Source organism: Moschus berezovskii, chromosome 17, assembly GCF_049115385.1.
Source record: "Moschus berezovskii isolate FMDL1 chromosome 17, NW_MosBer_1.0, whole genome shotgun sequence".
In the NCBI taxonomy this organism is placed as follows: Eukaryota; Metazoa; Chordata; class Mammalia; order Artiodactyla; family Moschidae; genus Moschus; species Moschus berezovskii.
The window spans coordinates 48,235,202-48,258,261 of record NC_142476.1 but is presented as its reverse complement, the minus strand read 5'-3'; the positions used below and the strand labels follow the sequence as shown (position 1 = coordinate 48,258,261).

General features: G+C 49.8%; 1 pseudogene; it reads right to left on the bottom strand.

Moving 5' to 3' along the window:
* Positions 1–679: 679 nt before the first annotated feature.
* On the bottom strand, positions 680–1,666 carry LOC129551085 (mitochondrial fission factor pseudogene; annotated as a pseudogene).
* Between the last annotated feature and the right edge of the window lie 21,394 nt (positions 1,667–23,060).

Sequence of the window (23,060 nt, the reverse complement as noted above, 5' to 3'; positions counted from 1 at the left end):
CTTCTTCCAGCCCAGCGTTCCTCATGATGTACTCTGCATATAAGTTAAATAAGCAAGGTGACAATATACAACCTTGACGTACACCTTTTCCTACTTGGAACCAGTCTGTTGTTCCATGTTGGACTGTGAAGAAAGCTGATCGCCGAAGAATCGATGCTTTTGAACTGTGGTGTTGGAGAAGACTCTTGAGAGTCCCTTATACTGCAAGGAGATCCAACCAGTCCATTCTAAAGGAGATCAATCCTGGGTGTTCATTGGAGGGACTGATGCTAAAGCTGAAACTGCAATACTTTGGCCACCTCATGCGACGAGTTGACTCACTGGAAAAGACTCTGATGCTGGGAAAGGTTGGGGGCGGGAGGAGAAGGGGACGACGGAGAATGAGATGGCTGGATGCCATCACCGACTCTGTGGACATGAGTTTGAGTGTACTCCGGGAGTTGGTGATGGACAGGGAGGCCTGGCGTGCTGTGATTCGTGGGGTCGCGGAGAGTCGGACACGACTGAGCGACTGAACTGAACTGAACTGAATGGCAGAACTGGTTAAAAGTAAATACAGTCAAGTGACAGAATATACCTTTACTTCTGCAAATGTAAGTCCTTCCCCTCCTTTCTGGGAGAAATACATTTTCAGAGTGTGGACTGTGAAACGGCATACGATGCAAAGACAGAAAACAAAGAAGTTTGCAAATTCTTTATATTTCCAGCTGTTGAGACAATATTTCTGAGAGCTGAGGTTACCTCTAGCGGCGAAACCAGAGCCAGCTATTAAGCAGCCAGAATGCTACAGTAATTGAATACATGACCATTTCTCTTTTAGCCCGTTCTTTGTTCTCCTCTTCCAGAAGTTGTAGAAGTCTATTTAGTTTGATTATCTGTCATCTTAATGAAGCTGTATCTACAACTGTCATGTCTTCTGAAGTTCCTTCAATCATTGCATCTATATTTGAAATGCCATACCTGACACTGTCATGATGAGGATTAGAAGTGGCAGCAGCAGACCCCCACCCAACACAGGTATGGAGTCAGTTTTGACCAGCTGTCCATTTTGGCGAACAGCGTTTTCACTCATAGAGCGTTCTCTTTTTAGCCTGCCAACTGCACGGATTTCTTCATTTTGAGGGGTTGGAGCAGGTCTTTCTAAATCTAGAAAATCTAGCGGTCTTTCACTCAGTGTAAGCACACCAGGTGGTGTTTTTAGAGCCAGAGGCTTAAAGGGAGTTGACTGTATAAGGTCAAGGTCTTCTGGTCTTGAAAATGGAATGTCTTCATTATTTCCTGCTACCACACCCTTCTCTCTGGAACTTGCATAATCACACTAGCGTTTGAAACTCCTTCCTGAAATCCTTGTTCCAGGTCAGCATTTGATGGTGCTACCTTTAATTTTTCTGGGACCCTCATTCGCTGACTAATACCTTCGGTATATTCCATTTCATACTGAATTCGACTAATTTTCTCCATCTCAGCAGCAGTGGAGAAGGAAAGGCCGCCCCACTCACTAAATGTGTACCAATTACTGCTTGCTCTTTGGCATTATCTGCTTCTGTGCTTCATATTAAATCCATTAACTTGCCTCAGTATGCACGTGCTGGATTTAGAACCACTTTTGTCCCCCTGGGCCCGCTGCAGGGTCCCCGGCGAGGGCTGCCGCCCACCGGCTCCCGGGGTGCTCCCTCCCCACCACTTTATTTGCTTGACTACTCAGCACGGGTGTTACCTGCCTGGCTCCCTCACCCAGAGGGAACCCCCAGTCTATTCCAAGCTATGCCATTCCCACTCCAGACTTGGGTGACCGCCTGCATGCTCGGCTGCTCCCTGCGAGCAGGGACTTTGCATGGATGTGGCCTGACTCCCTGGCTGCGAACTCCGTGTCAAGCACCCAGAGTGTAACAAGTGAGTCTGTAGAAATGCCGAATGAACGAATGACACAGCACGGCTGGACAAGTCAGGCTTTGCCCAGGAGAATGGAGGGGACTGTGGGCAAGGGAGAGCAAGGACAGAGGTCCTCTTGGTCTCCGCCAATGTGGGAAGAGCCCTTTCACTTCCTTCCAGCAGGGTCGTCAAACTCAGTGACACTGAAACCGATGCTCGGAGAGCATCAGGGAGGCAGGGAGCCTGGGCCACCTTTCAGAGCGGCCCCTCCGCCCCTCATATCAGCAGAGGTGTGGCTGCGGCCTGGATCAGTCCAAACCTCAGTCCTGCCTCAAGCATAGGAATGAACGATGCTTCCCGATTGAGAGTGAGAACCCACTCCACCTTTTATCAGACAGCCTCCTAGCCTCCCCGCCAACCAGCCTCCCAGCCCCTAGCATCCTAGTTTACTCTTGAGTGGGAGCCCATAGGGTCCAGAGCTTGCAGCTGGAGGCAGGGCACATGGCACACTCCTCTTTCCGGCTTCCCCCGTTTGCCTTCCCAGCAGGCCACCGCCTTCACCGCCCCCCCCCACCCCAGCACAGCCTGATGAAAGAGCAATGGTGCAAAATTCGTTGGGGAGAAAAACAGGAAGTGGAGCCAGAGAGCTCGGCTGCAGAAGCTCTACCCCAGCGGAGACTGTGGCAGCCCCCTGCCACCCGCGGCCTTACAGGAAAATGGTGAGGGGGCAGCCCCAGCCCGAGCATCGCGGAGGTGGGGGTGAGGGGAGAATCCGGTAAGAACCCTTTGTCCGTGAAGGGCTTCATCCCTAGATCAAACATCACACCTGCATCCTACATTTCACATCTTTTCTCACCTACTCAGGGCAACTCCTCAATGTTGGTACCTTTACCCCATCTTACAGATGAGGAAATAAACCCAGAGAGGTTAAGTGACTTGGCCGAGGCCACACAGCCTTTCCCACGGCTGGGTCACGGCTCCTCGAGTCTTTCTCAGGCTTTGATTTCTATTTGTGGTGTGTTTTTGTTCTGGGCCTGTGAGCGCTCAGTGGGTGAGGGGAGGGTGTGTGTGTGGTGCGGGAGGGCTGTTTCTGGCTCCTACGTCTGAGCACATCTGAGCTGGTGGGAAGACAGGGAGCAGGAGAAGAGGAGAGGAGAGCCTGGGACGGGGTGTGTGTAGGGGGGAAGGAACTGGAATGACGACCTCGGAGTGAGGCTCCCCAAATACTAAATCAGGCGTTTACAACCTCAGCTGGCCGACTGTCCAAAGGGCTTAGAACTCCAGTTGAGTTCAGAAGCTACTTTCCCTCCCAGGCCTGGAACTCGGGGAGCCCCAATTCTCTCTATATGTATACATGTCTGAGAAGCAACATCTGAATGGGGCCCCAGGGAAAAGAAGCAGGACTTGAGGTGGCCTGAGTGCAGCGAGGTAATGGGGTGGGGAGGTTTACCCCTCAAAGGCCGCTCCCCATCCAAGCCCAAGCTCTCACTTGGACCCCAGCTCTTCCCCACCCGGGGATCACGAAGCCTGCCTTACTCTGTCTGCCTCATCCCGGGACAGACCCTGGACCCCAACCTGGGGCTTCTGGGGACCTCCCCAAGGAGTTCCCACCCCAAGCCTCTCCCTGCCCAGGTCCGCCCCCAGATCTTGACCCATGGGCTTCAGCCCCACTTGCTACATGCACCTGTTTTCTGGTCACCCCCTCTACCTCCAGCCGTCGGTGGGCACCCCCTCTCCCTCACATTCCACAGAGCTGTCTCGCCCCTGCGCAAGCTGCTTCTGGCCCGCGGGCCTCTGAAGTGGAAACTGTGATGTCGTGCTGTGGCTTTCTGCACCGCCGCTGCCACCAGGCAACCTCCCTGAGATAGGGCGCCCTTCCCAGAAACGTCTGGGCTGTGAGACCACAGGGCCCAGTGCTCTCCCCGTGGGCTGCAGGCGAGAGGGGCCCCTGAATCAGCATCAACGCGTCCCTCCTCCCTCTGACCCCTGCGGGTAGCAGCATCCCCCAGCCTTTCCTCTGTGCAGGAGTCCGGGCCTCTGGTCCCCAGCCCCTCCCGTCTAAGAGGGCGCTGTGATGACCTGCTGGTACAGGAAAATGCTTAGAACAACGTTGGCCCTTAGGGAGAGCTCAAAAGACGTGTATTACCATCATCTCCTTTAATCCTCACAGCAATCCCCTAAGTGAGCATTATGCTCCTATTTAACAAGTGAGAAAACAGAGGCAGAGAGAGAGGCAGCTGCGGGCAGCACGAAGGGGCTGATGAGGGATTTGAACCTAGGTCTCTTGGAAGCTGTGCTATCAGGCCATGCAGAGGGCTTGCCCACCTCCCCTGGTTTAGGCCAGATTTGCATGTACACACAGGCATGCACACACACACACCAGCACATATACACACATACACACACCCCAGCTTTGGATGTACATACACTGCACACACATACATACACAGCAGCACACACTGCACGCACACACGCAAGCTTTGGATGTACATACATTGCACACGCACGCACGTACACACCTAGTGCCTCTCCCACCCCTGTAGAAGGGCTCGATGGGATGCGAGGCTGTACCTCTACAAAGAAGTTTGAGTGGAGCCCGGGGCGGAGCCTTCCGGCCGCGGGGCCACCTTCTCCCACGCAGCCTCTCCTTTGAACGCCAAGAGATCACGGGCGCCACCTGGTGGTAACTCGAGGTAACGGCACCGCTGTCCCAGCCGTGCTCCACTGCGCTCACCGCGCTCCCTGCGGTCCCATGGAAGTCGGCCAAGCTAGTGGATTCCAGGACTTGGCATTCACTCTCCTTTCTGCCTAGCTCCCTTCAGGGATGGGGAAATGAGCAACCCTTGTGTTGCTGTGTTTGGGCTGCTGGTGGTTTGGGGTGGATATTGTGTGGAGAAGCTTATTTTGCTGAAAATACTTTGTATATTGCAACAAACTTCCTGTTCTTTTCTTAATTCCTGTATGCAGTTCAGTTCAGTTGCTCAGTCGTGTCCGACTCTCTGCAACCCCATGAATCACAGCACGCCAGGCCTCCCTGTTCATCACCAACTCCTGGAGTTCACTCAAACTCATGTCCATAGAGTCGGTGATGCCATCCAGCCATCTCATTCTCTGTCGTCCCCTTCTCCTCCCGCCCTCAATCCTTCCCACCATCAGAGACTTTTCCAGTGAGTCAACTCTTCACATGAGGTGGCCAAAGTATTGGAGTTTCAGCTTTAGTATCAGTCCTTCCAATGAACACCCAGGATTCATCTCCTTTAGAATGGACTGGTTGTATCTCCTTGCAGTCCAAGGGACTCTCAAGAGCCTTCTCCAGCACTACGGTTCAAAAGCATCATTCGGCGATCAGCTTTCTTCACAGTCCAACTCTCACATCCATACATGACCACTGGAAAAACCATAGCCTTGACTAGACGGACCTTGGTTGGCAAAGTAATGTCTCTGCTTTTTAATATGCTATCTAGGTTGGTCATAACATTCCTTCCAAGAAGTAAGCGTCTTTTAATTTCATGGCTGTAGTCAGCATCTGCAGTGACTTTGGAGCCCAAAAAAATAAAGTCTGACACTGTTTTCACTGTTTCCTCATCTATTTCCCATGGAGTGATGGGACCAGATGCCATTATCTTTGTTTTCTGAATGTTGAGCTTCCTGTATGCAGGTGGCAGGTTATTCCAGAGGTGCTTTTCCTGTTTAGCTTGGCACTGGCAGCTCAGCTCTTCCCTTCTCCCACCCCCTTCTCCCAGAAGCTCAGTTCCTGGGTCTGGGGGTGCCGGCTGCACCTTGTTCCTGGACTTTGCTCCCAGGATCCTGGTTGGGTGGCCAGCAGCCTGGTGGCCTCTGCACTTGGGCCTGTGGCTGTCCCCTCCAAGGAAGCTTCCTGCAGCCTGACTTCCCAGCGGCCTGCCCTCATCCCGCACCCTCCCTGCCCCGGGGGCCGAGGCGCCTCGCTGTCTACTTCTCTTCTTTTGTGTGCCATTCAGGTGTCAGCAGACCTCACCATCCATGTGACCGTCAAGGGGTGGGCGCTGCAGGTGCCACTCATCCATTAACACACGTTGTCAAATGCTGCCAAACGTGGCCCGGAGAGCGCAGGGTGGCCTATGTCCCTGACCTTGAGGACACTCTAAAGTGTGTGTGGGGGTGGTTTGGAGTGGATGGGAGGCAGATGATACAGGAATAAGCAAGAAGCAAACAGACACATTCATAATACGTCACAGGCAGTGTGCGCTGTGCAGAAGAAAGCAGGCAGGGGGCCACCATCGCCAGACCCCCCAGGGGCCCTCCTCACCCTGCTTAGTCTCCACACCCCACATCAGGGGGCTGCTGCCCTCTCCCCATAAGCTGCCTTCCTCAGCGTCTGGGCTACTGGCCCCCCGCAAGGACCCGCCCCCTCCCCCCTTCCCCTGCCTCACCCTCAGGCTCTGATGCCTCCCACCAGGCCACCCTCCTGTGCGGGTCCCTGCTCACCTGGCTGGGACTCCAACATCCACACCTGGCCACCCAGGGCAGCCGCTGTGTGGCCTGTCTGCCCCCTCCCGGTGCCTTTTGGACAGAATTCATAATGAAGGAAAGGAAGGAAAGGAAGGGGAGGAGGGGGAGAAAGCCGCCTCTCCACCTGATATTTTGAAAAATTTCAAACTTTCCAAAAACCTGAAAGAGTAGTACAGTGAGTGCCGTACACCCTAAAGATACCTAAGATGGGAAGCAACACAGCCTGGAGGGAAGCAGGTGGAGGGAATGGTCCAGAAGGAAGGAAGACAGTAACAAAGCAGAAGTGGGAGGGGCTGGGCTGCTTGGGAGCACGGACGGTCCCTGGTGACAGGCAGGCGGGAATGGGAGCACCGACAGTCCCTGGTGACAGGCAGGCGGGAATGGGAGCATGGACGGTCCCTGGTGACAGGCAGGCGGGAATGGGAACACGGACGGTCCCTGGTGACAGGCAGGTGGGAATGGGAGCATGGACGGTCCCTGGTGACAGGCAGGCGGGAAGAAGACAGAAGACCGCTGTCCATAGACTGGTGGCTAGGTTGTGGGAATACAGGGACTTCTGGGTTTTTTTTTTTCCTGTTAATTAGGAAGCAAGCTCATCAGCTGAGAGAGACGAGAGGGGAAGAGGTGCTGAGAATGGAGGCGAGAAGCGGGGGCGTCAAAGTCCGTCTGGGATCCTGTGCAGAGGAGCTCTGGGAGAGGTGTGGCTGTGCGTTCTCCAGATGCTTTGGGCTTTGGTCCGCGTGAATCTGCACCTCTGTCTTCCCTCCCCAGCCCCTGCCCGGTCTCGCTCCCCGCCTCACCGTGGAGTTCCCCAGCTCTGGGGTTGGGCAGGGGAGGAGAGTGAAGCTCCTGCCTCCCCCTGGCCTGGGTCTCTCTGCTGAAGTTGGTCTGAGCCGGTTTCTCTCACTCTATCTCCTTGAACACTTTACTCGAAACTTCCAACTTCAGTTTCTCTCCTCTTATCCATCTGCCCTCCTGTCCCAGGCAGATCCTATTTCCAGAAGAATTCGTTGCTCTATAGGCATTAGCTAGGTGAAGACAAAGTTCTGGAAAGTTCCAAGGTCCTGAGTGGGTGTGATCACAACCAGTGCTTACCAAGCATCAGGCACTGTTGTAAGCAATCTTCACCCAGTTAACTTACCTGGGTCTCCCAGTCCTCCACTCAGCCTCTGCTATGATTTCCACAGCACCCAGGAAAGGTGGGGGAGCAGTCCAGAAGCTGCCAGGTCCCATGCAGCTGGATGGTACAGGAGGTCCTGGTACAGGGTTCTGGTAGGATTGGTGTGTTGCTGTTGCTGTCGTTCAGTCTCTTAGCCGTGTCTGACTCTGCAGCCCCATGGACTGCAGCACACCGGGCCTCTCTGTCCTTCACCATCTCCCGGAGCCTGCTCAAACACACGTCCATTGAGTCAGTGATGCCATCCAACCATCGCATCCTCTGTTGCCCCCTCCTCCTGTCCTCAGTCTTTCCCAGCATCAGGGTCTTTCCCAGTGAGTTGGCTCTTCACATCAGGTGTGAAAGTATTGGAGAACTGGTATATAAGAAGCAAAGGGGAGTTAAAATTTTCCAGATGAAGATTTCCCTGGTGGTCTTGTGATTAAGAATCTACCTTCCAATTAGGGGGACACGGGTTTGATCCCTGGTGGGGAACTAAGATCCCACAAACTGTGGGGCAAGTAAGCCTGCTTGTGGCAAGGAAGATCCAGCACAGCCAAAAAAAGAAAAAGAATTTCCAGATGGCTTTTCAAGCAGGTTATTAAACCGAGTGACAGGCCTCTTTGATCACATGGCTCTGACAACCAGAAACTGGGCGAGTGGTGGAAAGAGACAGGAGGACCTGCTCAGGGCCTCTTAAGGGAGGTCCAGGGTGAGTTGTCATGTATGAACGTGAGAGCTGGACCATAAAGAAGGCTGAGCGCCAAAGAATTGATGCTTTCGAACTGTGGTGCTTAAGAAGACACTTGAGAGTCCCTCCTAAAGGAAAGTCCATCCTAAAGGGAATCAACCCTGAATACTCATTGGAAAGACCGATGCTGAAGCTGATGCTCCACTACTTTGGCCACTTGATGTGAAGAGCCGACTCATTGGAAAAGACCCTGATGCTGGGAAAGATTAAAGACAGAAGGAGAAGAGGGCGACAGAGGCTGAGATGGTTGGATGGCATCACTGACTCAATGTACATGAACTTGGCAAACTCTGGGAGATGGTGAGGGACAGGGAGGCCTGGCGTGCTGCAGTCCATGGGGTTGCAAAGCGTCTGACACAACTTGGCAACTGAACAGCAACAACAGGGAGGCTTGTGGTAGGTGATGCTGGTGCTGTTTTTGCCTTCCCACAAGGGGCCCCCTTCCCAACCTTCCAGGGACCCCTTGTTAACAGTAAAAAGGTCCCCAGGCCCTGAGAGCCAGGAAGCAAGGGGCAGGGGAACAACCCACATCAGAGGGGGTGATAGGTCTTGCCTGCCAAGTGTGACGTGATCCTTCCTCTGTCCACATTCTCTCCTCTGAACTCAGAATCCCCAGAACCCAAAGGGATTCTGGCCTCAGGACCAGCAGCTGCTTCCCACCCCCTTCTCCTCCCCACCTTCTCCCGAGGTCCACTGGGGCAGGAACATTTTAAAATGTGTGGGAGATATGTTCTGAGCATTGCTCACATAGGACTCATTCTAACTCATCTTCCACCCAGGGAGCCCAGCGCCACTCACTGTAATGAAACCTGATTCTCAAAAGCAGGGGGTTGCTTAGAAAAACTTATGGTACCAAAGATGAAAAAATGTGCCATCATCAGGATCATGTAGAAGAATATTCAATGAAAAGGGAAAATGCTCAAGAGAGGAGATATTTTTTTTAAAAGCTGCCTTAAAGAAACAAAACTAGCATGCCCCAACATCATCCCAATTTAGCTAAACAAATATGCACATTTTAACTCATTTATTCCTTCAACTGACATCTATCAAAAGAGGAGCCTCCTGAGAGTCAAGCCTCACCCTGCAGGCAGCAGGGTAGGAGCGGGTGGGGGATGGCTGTGAGGAAGCCCACCTGCTCCAGCCTCTCAGGTAAGCCACAGGCAGTCTAAGCCACCGGAGGAAAGTGCCAGGGGCTATGGGAAGGCTTGGAGTCTTCCTGGAGGAAGCGGCACTGGAAGGAAAAGCTGCAGGAGTGAGATACTTGGGCAGAGAGAGTGAGGGAGACCCAGAGACTTTGGAGACCTCACCAGTTTGGGTACAGGCCAGATACAGCCCAGGCAATGCTCAGGCTGAACTGGAGGGGAGGTGGGGGGCTCCTGGCCAAGCCAGATGGGGCCCCGTGAGCCACCAGAATGGGAGCCGCCCAAGAGTCTGAGTTCATCCATCTCCCATCCCTCACACATAGTCTTACAAAGGAAATAAAAATGGGTGGGAAAAATGGGGGTGGCCAGGGAAGGGTCTTCTGAGGAGGTGAGATCTAAGCAGAGACCTTTGGGAAGAGTGTGGAGAGGGTCATCCAGGCAGGAAGTGTCACGTGTCTGTGGGTGCCAAGGCTTGGAAGTGGGAGGGGCCTGAGATATTCCAGCAGCTGCAGAAAGATCACTGCTTTGGAGGAGGCTGCTCCGCCATGTGCAGGGATCCTGGAGGGCGTTTGCGGGGCTTATGTGGTGTCTTAGACCATAAAGAATCTGCCAGCAATGCTGGAGACCTGGGTTTGATCCCTGGGTAGGGAAGATCCCCTGGAGAAGGGAATGGCTATCCACTCCTGTATTCTTGCCTGGAGAACGCCATGGACAGAGGAGCCTGGAGGGCTGCAGTCCGTGGAGTCACAAAGAGTCAGACACGACTGAATGGCTAACACTTTCACGTTTGTCTGTATAAACAATCCTGAAGAACGCAGAATCAGTGTGGCATCACTGCCTGTGCAGCCCAGTCTCATGTGATACCCCGAAGTAAGGCCCTGCTGGCCAGTGGGAGGCACCCTTTTTACCAGGCTCCTTCCTGGGCTGGCTGCATAGGTTTGAGGACCTGAACTTCTCAAAACATCTGGGTGGTTAAATGCCCCAGCTAAAAGACAATTCTAGTCTCTGTTGGTCCTAGGCATCGAGGAAGATGCTCTTTGAGGAAGGTGATCCAAAGTGTGGGGGACACTGAGGTGTGGGGCCTGCAGTTCCTGTACTCTCTTGTCTGGGTCCAAGGGTGGTACTGGGTTGGAGGGTGGGTGGTGAGCCAGGGAGCCAGGGATGAGGGAGGGAGGGGAAGGCAGGGTGAAAGGGGTGGGGCCCCCAGGGACTTGGCTGGATGCTAAGAACCCAGGGAAGCCAGCAGTAAGTGTTGGCAGCACTGGTCTCCTTTGGGTCCCAGGCATTGGGAAGCCATGAACAAGCCCCCCGCCTCCCAGAGCCAGAGGCAAGCCCCTAGTTGCACAGGCAGGACCAGTGAAGGCAATGAAGCTCTGCCTCTAGATTGCTGGGATCCCCAGAACAGCTGTGGCCAGCTTGAGGCAAGTGGGGTTTTCTCAGTGCAGGGTGGGAGCGGGGAGCCCCTCCCCACCTGTTCCTCCATGCACTTAGATGAGCTCGTCTCTCCCCAAACCTCTCCCTGGCACGGGTCCTGCGTAAGACAGAGGGCCCAGGTGCCCTCTCTGCAGCCTGGCCTTCCAGTGCGCTCAGCACCCAATTAACAGGTGAGCGAATGTGACCACCATGACTGAGCAACTGCTCGTCCCTCCCGCCCTGGGCTCTCCACCAGCCTGGTAAAATGCCATGATGTGACATCAACGCCCACAGTTTAGGAGAGCCAGAGACCTTGTGCACGCTGCCCAAGCCCACCCTGATGATGAGGGGCAGAAAGGAGATTTGAGCCCAAATTTATCTGGTGACACCAAGTAGCAACATCCTCGTGGGTCAGTCCCATGGACCAAGCACTGACTGGCGTCGTACTGACCGCCAGGCGTCTAAGCCTCACCACAGCTCTGGGAGGATCCAGATCCACCGTATCGCAGCCACAGGGGCATCCAGAGAGCCCCCCCATTATGAAACCCATGAGTCATTCTGCAGCAAAATGTATGGCTTGCATGCAAAGCATGAGGGTGCAGGGAGTGGGTGGATAATTGAGATCGTAGCCTCACCTCAGTGGTCAGAGATTTAGCCAAGGGAGTTTGTGCCAAATTCAAACACATTCTGTTTTCAGAGCTTTGGGGGCTTAGGGATTGACAATAATGGATTGTGAGTCTAGATTAATAGACTTAATTAGATTAATAATGGATTAATAACTAGATTAATAATGGATTGCTCCCACTTTATAGATTACAAAACTGAGGCACAAAAAGGATTTAACTTTATGTGGGAATTGGTTGAGTTTGAGATTTACATACTTTGTTTGTTTTTATTGGCCATGTTGCATGTCCTGCAGGATCTTAATTCCCTGACCAGGGATTGAACCCCGGCCCTGGCAGTGAAAACACCAAGTCCTAACCACTGGACTGCCAGAGAATTCCTTGAGTTGAGATTTAAATCAGGCCATGTTGTCAGCTTCTGTGCTCCCCTGCCTGCTGTATGCCCAGTCCAGTAACTATGTAACAAGCACCTTTATACTACAGACTCAGTCTTACACCAGCCCCAAAAGATAGAAAACAAGCCCCTAGTTTTTTTCCAGGAGGAAATTGAGTCTCAGGAGAGTAACTTACCGAAGATGAGCAAGCCAGTACCTGACTGGTAGAGGCAGTTTCACCCGGTTCTGCCCGCGCCAAGCACACGTTCTCTCCACTGGGCAGCTAGACTGTGTCCTGGGTATACACGTAAAAGTTTCAAAAGAGTAAATGCTCGTAAATACATACAGTGTACAGAAGGATACAAGAAATCCTGGTGTTTTCACGCCCTCCAGTCCTATTCCGCAGGTTATCAGGGCTGACAGTCGGATATGAGTTCCTTCCTGGCAGGAGGGGCTACATAATTGCAGGGCCCAGTGCAAAAGAAAAATATGGGGCCCTTTGTTCAAAAAAGATGAGGAATTTCAAGATAGTAAACCAAGTGGATCACAGAGTCTTTCTGGATGGGGGGGTGGTCTGTGCCACTGTCTGGGTCTCACACCCATGAACCCAGCTCTGCTCCTTGACCAGGGGTCAAACCCAGGCCCCTTGCATTGGGAGGGTGGAGTCTTAGCCACTGGACCACCAGGGAAGTCCTCTCTCTCTCTTCTTAAAAGGACCCCAGTGCTGTTGGGCTCAGGACTCCACTTTTATGACCTCATTTAATCTTTTTTTTTTTTCAGTTTTATTAGTTTTAACTGGAGGCTAATTACTTTACAATATTGTAGTGGATTTAGCCATACATTGACATGAATCAGTCATGGGTGTACATGTGTCCCCCCATCCTGAACCCCCCTCTCACCTCCCTCCCCATCCCATCCCTCAGGGTTGTCCTCGTGCACCAGATTTGAGTGCCCTGCTTCATGCATCGAACCTGGACTGGTGATCTATTTCACATATGGTAATATACATGTTTCAGTGCTATTCTCTTGAATCGTCCCACCCTCGCCTTTTCCCACAGAGTCCAAAAGTCTGTTCTTACATCTGTGTCTCTTTTGCTGTCTTGCATATAGAGTCGTTGTTCAGTTCAGTTCAGTTCAGTCCCTCAGTCGTGTCTGACTCTTTGGACCCCATGAATCACAGCACGCCAGGCCTCCCTGTCCATCACCAGCTCCCAGAGTTCACTCAAACTCACCTCCATCGAGTCGGTTATGCCATCCAACCATCTCATTCTCTGTCGTCCCCTTCTCCTCTTGCCCCCAATCCCTCCCAGCATCAGAGTCTTTTCCAGTGAGTCATACCATCTTTTAAATTCCATATATGTATTCATTTATATACAGTATTGGTGTTTTTCTTTCTGACTTACTTCACTCAGCATAACAGGCTCCAGTTTCATCCACCTCGTTAGAACTGACTCAAATGCATTCTTTTTTATTGCTGAGTAATAATCTATTGTGTACATGTACCACACGTTTCTTATCTATCTGTCTGCCAAAGGACATCTATGTTGCTTCCATGTCCAATCTATTGTAAACAGTGCTGCAGTGAACATTGGAGTACATGTGTCTCTTTCAGTTCTGGTTTCCTAGGTGTGTATGCCCAGCAGTGGGATTGCTGGGTCGTATGGCAGTTCTATTTCCAGTTTTTTAAGGAATCTCCATACTGTTCTCCATAGTGGCTGTACTAGTTTTCATTCCCACCAACAGTGTAAGAGGGTTCCCTTTTCTCCACATCCTCTCCAGCATTTATTGTTTGTAGACTTTTTGATGGCAGCCATTCTGACCTGCGTGAGATGGTACCTCATTGTGGTTTAGATTTGCATTTCTCTGATAATGAGTGATGTTGAGCAACTTTTCATGTGTTTGTTAGCCATCTGTATGTCTTCTTTGGAGAAATGTCTGTTTAGTTCTTTGGCCCATTTTTTGATGGATGACCTCATTTAATCTTAATGATCTTAAAGAGTCTGTTTCCAAATACAGTCACACTGAGGGTTAGAGCTCAACATATGAATTTTAGGGGAGCACAGTTCAGTCTGTAACATCATCCAGACAGGAAGGCACACGCATCCTAAGTGTACAGCTTGATGAGTTTTCACAAGCCATGCCAGCTGCATCCAGCTCAGGAAAAAGGTACCTAGAACACCACCTCTCCAGGTTCCCTTCCAGGCACTTTCCATCCCCTCAAAGACTAACTAATACAAAACAGACTTGGCTGTGCTCACCCGACAATGCATAGGAAGCCCATCTACCTACACTGGGCTGTGGTGAAGGAAAGGACAGTGTTTAGTGCAGGTGCCCAATGTGGGGCCAAGCACAGAGAATGGGCAGCTTGTGCTCAGAAGACCCGAACTTCCCAGTGGCTTTCAGGGAAGGTTTTTTGTTTTTTTTTAATAATTTGGCTGCATCGGGTCTTAGCTGCAGCACACGGGATCTTTGTTTCGGCACATGAACTCCCTGGTTGTGGTTCACGGGCTCCAGAATGCAAGGGCTCAGTAGTTTGTGGCATGTGGGCTTAGTTGCTTTGCAGCGTGTGGGGTCCTCAGTCCCTGACCAGGGATTGAACCTGTGTCCCCCACATTGCTCGGTGGATTCTTAACCACTGGATCACCAGGGAAGCCCCCCGGGGAAGAATTTTTAAAGGCAAGGTAAGGGAGAAGGTGTCAGAGTGCCTGATCAGCTTGTGGTCGGGAGGTGAGGCAACTGGGTGGTATTTCAGGAGTCAGCATCAACCTTCTGGCTCCAACTGGTCTGGGGTCCAGGTACTGGTGGTCAGCAAGCAGTTAACTTCTTCCACCTGGTGGCAGTTTTAGCATCTGCAAAACAGCTCAAAGAGATGGCTCAGTATATTATCTACAGTCCTTGAGGAGGAACTAAGGGTCCTTGACTTTGTTTTATGGCTAAACCATTCGTATTTTGTCTTGCTTGACTATTTTCCTTTGCTTCTGCATTTTCTCACTTCTCTGACTATATTTGCTCTTTGAAACTCAGAGAAGACCTAAGAGGTTAAACTTTGGTACAAATAAGAGGTGGGAGGGGAACACTGGAATCTCTTCCCAGGAAGGCCCCATGGGGTCCTTCTTGATTTTACAACCACTATTGTGATTCTAACCTTATAGATTACTGTCTGATTTTAAACTTTTGTTTTAGCAAATGTATTCATTTTTAATTATTATTTTTAAAAACAATTTTTTTTTGGCTGTGGTGAGTCTTTGTTGTTGCATGTGGGCTTTCTCTAGGTGCGGTGAGCAGGGGTTACCCTCCTGTTGTGGTGTGCGGGCTTCTCCTTGCAGTGGCTTCTCCTGTTGGGGTGGCTTCTCCTGTTGCAGAGCACAGGTTCTAGGCATGAGGGCTTCAATAGTCGTGGCTCCCAGGTTCAAAAGCTTAGGTTCAGTAGTCATGGCGCACAGGCTTGGTTGCTCGGAAGCCCATGGGGTCTTCCTGGATCAGGATCTAACCCGAGTCCCCTGCATTTTAAGGAGGACTCTCAACCACTGGACCGCCAGGGAAACTCTGTTTTAAATTAGTTTTTAATGTATCTTTTTATTTATTCAGTGTTTTGGACATTCCTTCCAGCATGTGGGATCTTGGACTAGTGACTGAACCCAAGCCCCCTGCATTGGCAGGGTGGAGTCTTAACCACGGGACTATCAGGGGAATCCCTGATTTTGAAATTTTTATATATTTATGTATTCAGTTCTGTGTTCAATGCTGTGTTATGGGTTCATCCATTTTTTTAAAAAAAATCATTGCATTTATTGAGTTAGTTTTTGGTTGTGCTGGGTCTTTGTGGCTGTATGGGCTCTTTTCTACTTGCGGTGAGCGGGGGCTTCTCATTGTGGGGGCTTCTCTTGTGGAGCACAAGCTCTAAAGTGCAGGAGCTTCAGTGGTCACAGTTCCCAGGCTCTAGAGCACAGGCTCAATAGTTGTGGCACAGGGGTTTAGTTGCTCTGAGGCTTGTGGGATCTTCCAGGATCAGGGATTGAACCCGTCTTCTGCACGGGCAGGTGGACTCTTTACCACTGAGTCACCAGGGAAGCCCATGAGTTCATGCATTTTGTTGCACATAGAAAAAAATCTGTTCATTTCATAGCTGTGTCAGTGTCTACATGTGGAAAAGTCCACTTTTACTGTAATTTTTTATTCATTCCATTGTGGATGGACATTTAGTTTGTTTCCTGTTTTGGATCTTGCAGCAACTGCAGGAGAGCAAACAGGGATTGTGAAATGAGGGTCAGCCTCTGAGAATCTAACAAGTGAAGGAATCAGATTTTTTTTAAAAAATTATTTATTTAGCTGTATCAGATCTTAGTTACAGCACACAGGATCTTTCATTGGCAGCACACAGACTCTCCAGTTGCAGTGTTCGGGCTTACTTGCTCTGCAGCATGTGGGGTCTTAGTTCCCCGACCAGGGATCGAACCCAAGTTCTCCTTGCACTGCAAGGCAGATTCTCAACCACTGGACCACCAGGGAAGTCACCCCAAAAGTGCTTTGTTTGACCTCTTGTGTTTATCTGCCTCCATATTTTCCCCCTTCCCTAGCTCATTCAACTCATCAGGATCTCTGGGGGTGGGAACCAGCATCAGCACTTAAGTTCCCCAGGCTTCCCAGGTGGCTCAGTGGTAAAGAATCTGCCTGCCAATGCAGAAGATGCGGGTTCGATCCCTGGGTTGGGAGGATCCCCTGGAGGAGGAAATGGCAACCGACTCTACTATTCTTGTCTGGGAAATCCCATGGACAGAGGAGCCTGGTAGGCTATAGTCCATGGGGTCTCAAAAGAGTTGGACATGACTTAGTGCCTAAACAATAATAGGTGATTCCAGTACCCTGCCAAGGCTGAGAATCAGTGATTCAGGCTTGGAATTTTAGAGCTGTGTGTTAGTGAGGCAAGGAGTTCCAGCCGGTGTGTGGGCGTTGCTTGGGTGATCTTGGTGGGCCCTGCATCAGGAAGTGGGTTCTAAATGCCAGCCTTGGATCAGAAGGAAGATTGGAGGTGGTGGGGAGCAGGTGCTGCCTCCTGGAAACACCCTCAGGGTCCCTTCTTCTGGCAACAGACCGTGAGCACCATCTCTGGAGCTTGTTAGAAATGCAGATACCTGGGTTCTTCCTCAGATTGAAAGTTCAGACTTTTAAGGAGTCCTGTGCACACAAAAGTTTGAAAACCACTGATTTTACAAGTCAGCGAGTTCAGGATCTGGAATCCAGAGCATGCATAAGATTCCTGCTGATGTTGCGTATTGCCACGGGGAGAGGCAGCGCCTGTTTCCTCACCTGTAAACTGTGTCCCGTGGTCTCTCATGTTGTTTCCAACAAGAGGTTCTGGTCCAGTTTGAACTAAGTCTGAGTTAGCTGCAAGTTGAACGCGTTTAAGTTGCCATCATGTACAATGCTAATACCTTTAAAAAGACACTACAAAAATTTAACTGGTGTGTTTCTTTATGGTTTATTTATTTATTTAATTAATGTAGCGATTGATTTTTGGCTGTGCTGAGTCTTTGTTGTGGTGGGTGGTCTTCTCATTGTGATGGCCTCCCTTGTTGCTGAGCACAGGCTCTAGGCTCACAGACTTCAGTAATTGCAGCATTTGGGCTCAGGAATTGTGGCGTTTGGGCTTAGTTGCTTCGAGGCATGTGGAATTTTCCCAGATCAGGAACTGAACTCATGTCACCTGCATTGGCAGGCAGACTTTTATCCACAAGCCACCAGGGAAGTCCCTGATGTGTTTCTAATAATGAGTTAGGGATCAAGTAGAAGATTAGGGATATTTATTAGGAGGAAAATGCATAAGAAAAATAATTAAAGCAACCATCCCATTAAGCAGTGTTATTGTAATGATCAAGGATCCCCCAAGTTCTGGAAATAAATTTTTTTAAATAAACATTTTACTTTGAAACAATTTTAGATTTACAGAAAAGAAGGCACAGAGAATTCCTGCTTACCCTACATCTAGCGTCCACGATTGCCAGTGTCTGGTACAATCTTCACAATGAATAAACTGATATTACTACTAGAAAAAACTCTCTATTTTATTTTTATTAGATTAATATTTTTGAAATCCATAGCAATTCCATGTGTTCTAGTGATTTTATGGGGGAAATATACAAGGTCAACAAAATGTGTTGAGAAGCAACTTCAGGCTGGTTACTGCTTGCTCAGCACGGAAGCAGAAAAAGAGACCTGCTGATGTGGCCTCTTCCTATACTGCTTGGCTGTGCCAGGAGTCACTTGGGGCCATTTATACCAGCCCTTCTATAAAGTCATCAGCTAATGCAGTTGGTAATTTGGCAGATTGGGGTGAAGGGGCCAAATAAAAATGAAATATTGAACACAACTCTCCTGCCCACTTTGCTATTTTTAAGGTCAGAATAGAGATCCATGTTCCTTGGGCTCCACTGCAGTGAATTTGGAAGCTGCAAGTTCATGAGAAGCTGTTGATGTCTCTGCAAACAGAAAATCGAATCTCCAGACACAACCCCAGCTCAGCAAACCTCTCAGCAGCTGCAGGCAGGCCTCAAGGTCATAAAAGTCCCTGACTGGTGATGGATCTAGATCTAGTCATCAAGTCAACCCTAGAAAACCATGAGTTTTCCCTTAATCCCATTTTCTTCCAGCATAATATCTAAGCACGTTGAAAGGGGGAAATCACACATCCCCTGGCTGGAAGGTGGCAGCTGGCAATTCTCAGGGAATGTTCTGGCAATTTGGTGGGCAAGCGAGGGCTATGCCACACGGATTTATGCTGACACGTGTGATTTAGATGGATGAACTTGGAAAGGTCCACTGGTATGGAAGAGTTCAAGTTGTTTAAAGAAATTCTTTCTACAGAAGGCACTGAGCGGCCCCAGCAAGGCACCCTGACACACAGGCTGCCTGACTCTGGCTTGGGTGCCGCAAGCAGTCAGGAAGCCACTACATACGTGTTGCTAGTAATTGCCACACTCGATTCAAGCTTGCTGCCGTTGTTGTTCAGTCACTAATTGGTGTCCGGCTCTTTGCGACCCGGCAGACTGCAGCAAGCCGGGCCTCCCTGTCCCTCACTGGCTCCAGGAGTTTGCCCAAGTTCATGTCCATTGAGTTGGTGATGTTATTCAAAGCTATGTAGCAAATAATTCAGTTAAGTAAAGGAAAAGACAAAACACAGAAATGCTATTATGCTCATAAATTTTTGGCTCAGATCTTACTTGGGTCTCCAAAAATTGAAGCGTTTTTATTTTTTATAATTTTATTTACTTATTTATTTTTGGCTGTTGGGTCTTTGTTGCTGCATCGGCTTTTTTTCCCCTCTAGTTGTGAAGAGCAGGAGGCTACTCTGTAGTTGAGGAGCCGAGTTTTTCGTGGCGGTGGCTTCTCTTGTTGAGGAGCACAGTCTCTAGGGAGCCAGGGCTTCAGTAGTTGTGGCTCATGGGCTAAACTGCCCCTTGACATGTGGAGTCTTCACCAACCATGGGGTCGAACCCATGTCCGCTGCTTTGGCAGGCAGATTCTTAACCACTGGACCATCAGGGAAGTCCCGATAAGTCATCTTTTAAAAATGCTTGTTTGCTCCTGTTCCTTCCTTGCTTGGATTCGACATTGGCTTTCCCTTTGCTCTTAGGATGAAATCTAAAATTCCTCATGTGCCCTTTGTGGGTGACAAATGACATCCTTTGTGGGTGGCTTCTGCTCTCCTGGGCTCAGCTGGAGCTACTCACACCTTCTGCCCCAGGGTTTTTGTCACAGTAACCTTCCAATTCCTTAGGCCACCCTGGGGCCTTTGCATAAGCACTTACTCCTCCTTACAGTGAACTGTCTCATCTCGCCTTAAAGTTTCGTCTCCAACCTCAAGGGCCTATGACCCATGACTTCGAAGCCCTTCAGCTGTGTCACTGTGTACTCACGGGGTGCTTACCTAAGCCCGCCCTCCTGCTCTTTGTAGCCCCCGGGGAGCAGGGACACCTCTATTCTGCCCAATATTGTAGCCCCAGCGCCCGGCACAGCCTGGCGCACTCTAGGGACACCACAGTGCTTATTGTGAAAATCTAGTTATGGATGAAGAAGACGCACAGGAATCCTGTTTCTCTCCCTTCCTTCACCGTGATCTAGCCCGCTCACTGTCACCTGCCAGATGCTTTGGGGGCTGAGAGCAGCTTCCCCCACTTTTACCCTCTGTAACAAAATGCCCTCAGAGCTGCTACAATGAAAAGCATTTTTTCTGGACTTCCCTGGTGGTCCAGTGGTTAAGAATCCACCTGCCAATGCAGGGGACGTGGGTTCGATCCCTGGCACGGGAAGATTCCCCATGGCTCCAGGCAACTAAGCCCTCAAGCCCCAAATACTGAGCCTGCTCTCTAAAGCCGTGTTCTGCAAGAGAAACGTCTACAATGAGAAGCCCCTACATTGAAACTAGAGAATAGCTCCTGCTCACCGCAACAAAGACCCAGTGCAGCAACCCACCCGCCCCCATCACCAAAAAAAAGCATTTTGCAGCGGTGGAGCCACTCCAGACCCCCCAAACATCCTCTAACAGGGGGCTTCTGTCTCTGATTGCCCCTCAGGAGGGACAGGAGGTCCACTAGGCCCTTCCGCTTATGTTGGATGGAGTGCCCCGAGTGCCACGCAGCTGGCCCGCAAGGTGGCTGCTATGCTGTTGGTGATTTTTCTTTTTAATCAGCACACCTCTTTTCTGACATACAGCCTCATGTGCAGCCTAGACTATGAAAACTGAGCTTCTCTGCTGGACTTGGTGCTGAGCACCTGCTCACTTCCCTTTTCCCCCCACCCACCGCCAAGTCCCTCCCTGGAGGCTGAATTGGGGTGGGGACCATCTCTTTACCAACATGACCAGGGAACTTGGATCCTCTGACTGTCTTTCTATCCCACCACATAAGCTGTCTGGGAACCAGGTGCGGGTATCCAAAGGCAAAGTTGGATCAAGGATTTTTGAAGGGAAAAAAACTCCCAAGACAAAAAACCAAACCCTAGATCACCTTCTTTTCCTTTCTAGAATGCAACCAGGCAATGCATATAAAATGCTTTGGGTTCCTCATAAAACTATGAATGGAACAAAACCCCCAAAACCTAAGTACAGAAGACACAGCTTCCCATAAGATGCTTACCCCTATCCCGATGATAAAAAGCAGGAATCGACAAGCCTTCTAGATGCTTGGCAGTAAGGCAAGATCAGATTACCTGCTTGTGCTCTCCGGGAAGGCACGCTGTAAGAGGGATGAGAAAGCACACTTGATACGGAAATAGGCCCGTGATAGTGTAAAGTGAGAAATAAAGTGGCAAGATGCAGGGGGCAGAAAGATGCCATTTTCATAAAAGAAAATATGAAGATACGTATGCAGAAAAAAAAAAGAGTCGACACCAATATTTTAATTGTGAGGTTATGGGTCATTTTCTTTTTTGCTCACTTGTATTTGTAGATTTTCTATAATAAACTTCTTTCCCTTTCATAAGGAGACAACAGAAGATGACATTAGTGAGGTGATAACAGTTCAGTTCAGTTCAGTCGCTCAGTCGTGTCCGACTCTTTGCAATCCCATGAATCACAGCATGCCAGGCCTCCCTGTCCATCACCAACTCCTGGAGTTCACTCAAACTCATGTCCATCGAGCTGGTGATGCCATCCAACCATCTCACTCTCTGTCGTCCCCGTCTCCTCCTGCCCCCAATCCCTCCCAGCATCAGAGTCTTTTCCAGTGAGTCAACTCGTCGCATGAAGTGGCCAAAGTATTGGAGTTTCAGTTTTAGCATCAGTCCTTCCAATGAACACTTAGGATTGATCTCTAGAATGGACTGGTTGGATCTCCTTGCAGTCCAAGGGACTCTCAAGAGTCTTCTCCAGCACCACAGTTCAAAAGCATCAATTCTTTGGCGCTCAGCTTTCTTCACAGTCCAACTCTCACATCTTTACATGACCACGGGAAAAACCATAGCCTTGACTAGACGGACCTTTGTTGGCAAAGTAATGTCTCTGCTTTTGAATATGCTATCTAGGTTGGTCATAACTTTCCTTCCAAGGAGTAAGCATCTTTTAATTTCCTGGATGCAATCAGCATCTGCTGACATTGCTTCCACTGTTTCCCCATCTATTTCCCATGAAGTGATGGGACCAGATGCCATGGTCTTAGTTTTCTGAATGTTGAGCTTCAAGCCAACTTTTTCACTCTCCTCTTTCACTTTCATTAAGAGGCTTTTTAGTTCCTCTTCACTTTCTGCCATAAGGGTGGTGTCATCTACATATCTGAGGTTATTGCTATTTCTCCCAGCAATCTTGATTCCAGCTTGTGCTTCTTCCAGCCCAGCGTTCCTCATGATGTATTCTGCATATAAGTTAAATAAGCAGGGTGACAATATACAACCTTGACGCACTCCTTTTCCTATTTGGAACCAGTCTGTTGTTCCGTGTCCAGTTCTAACTGTTGCTTCCTGACCTGCATACAGGTTTCTCAAGAGGCAGGTCAGGTGGTCTGGTATTCCCATCTCTTTCAGAATTTTCCAGTTTATTGTGATCCACACAGTCAAAAGCTTTGGCATAGTCAATGAAGCAGAAATAGATGTTTTTCTGGAACTCTCTTGCTTTCTCCATGATCCAGCGGATGTTGGCAATTTGATCTCTGGTTCCTCTGCCTTTTCTAAAACCTGCTTGAACATCTGGAAGTTCATGGTTCACATATTGCTAAAGCCTGGCTTGGAGAATTTTGAGCATGACTTTACTAGCGTGTGAGATGAGTGCAATTGTGCGGTAGTTTGAGCATTCTTTGGCATTGCCTTTCTTTGGGATTGGAATGAAGACCGACCTTTTCCAGTCCTGTGGCCACTGCTGAGTTTTCCAAATTTGCTGGCATATTGAGTGCAGCACTTTCACGGCATCATCTTTCAGGACTTGAAATAGCTCAATTGGAATTCCATCACCTCCACTAGCTTTGTTCGTAGTGATGCTTTCTAAGGCCCACTTGACTTCACATTCCAAGATGTCTGGCTCCAGGTGAGTGATCATGCCATCGTGATTATCTTGGTCGTGAAGATCTTTTTTGTACAGTTCTTCTGTGTATTCTTGCCACCTCTTCTTAATATTTTCTGCTTCTGTTAGGTCCATACCATTTCTGTCCTTTATTGAGCCTATCTTTGCATGAAATATTCCCTTGATATCTCTAATTTTCTTGAAGAGATCTCGTTTTTCCTATTCTGTTGTGATAACAGACACACCTAAATCTC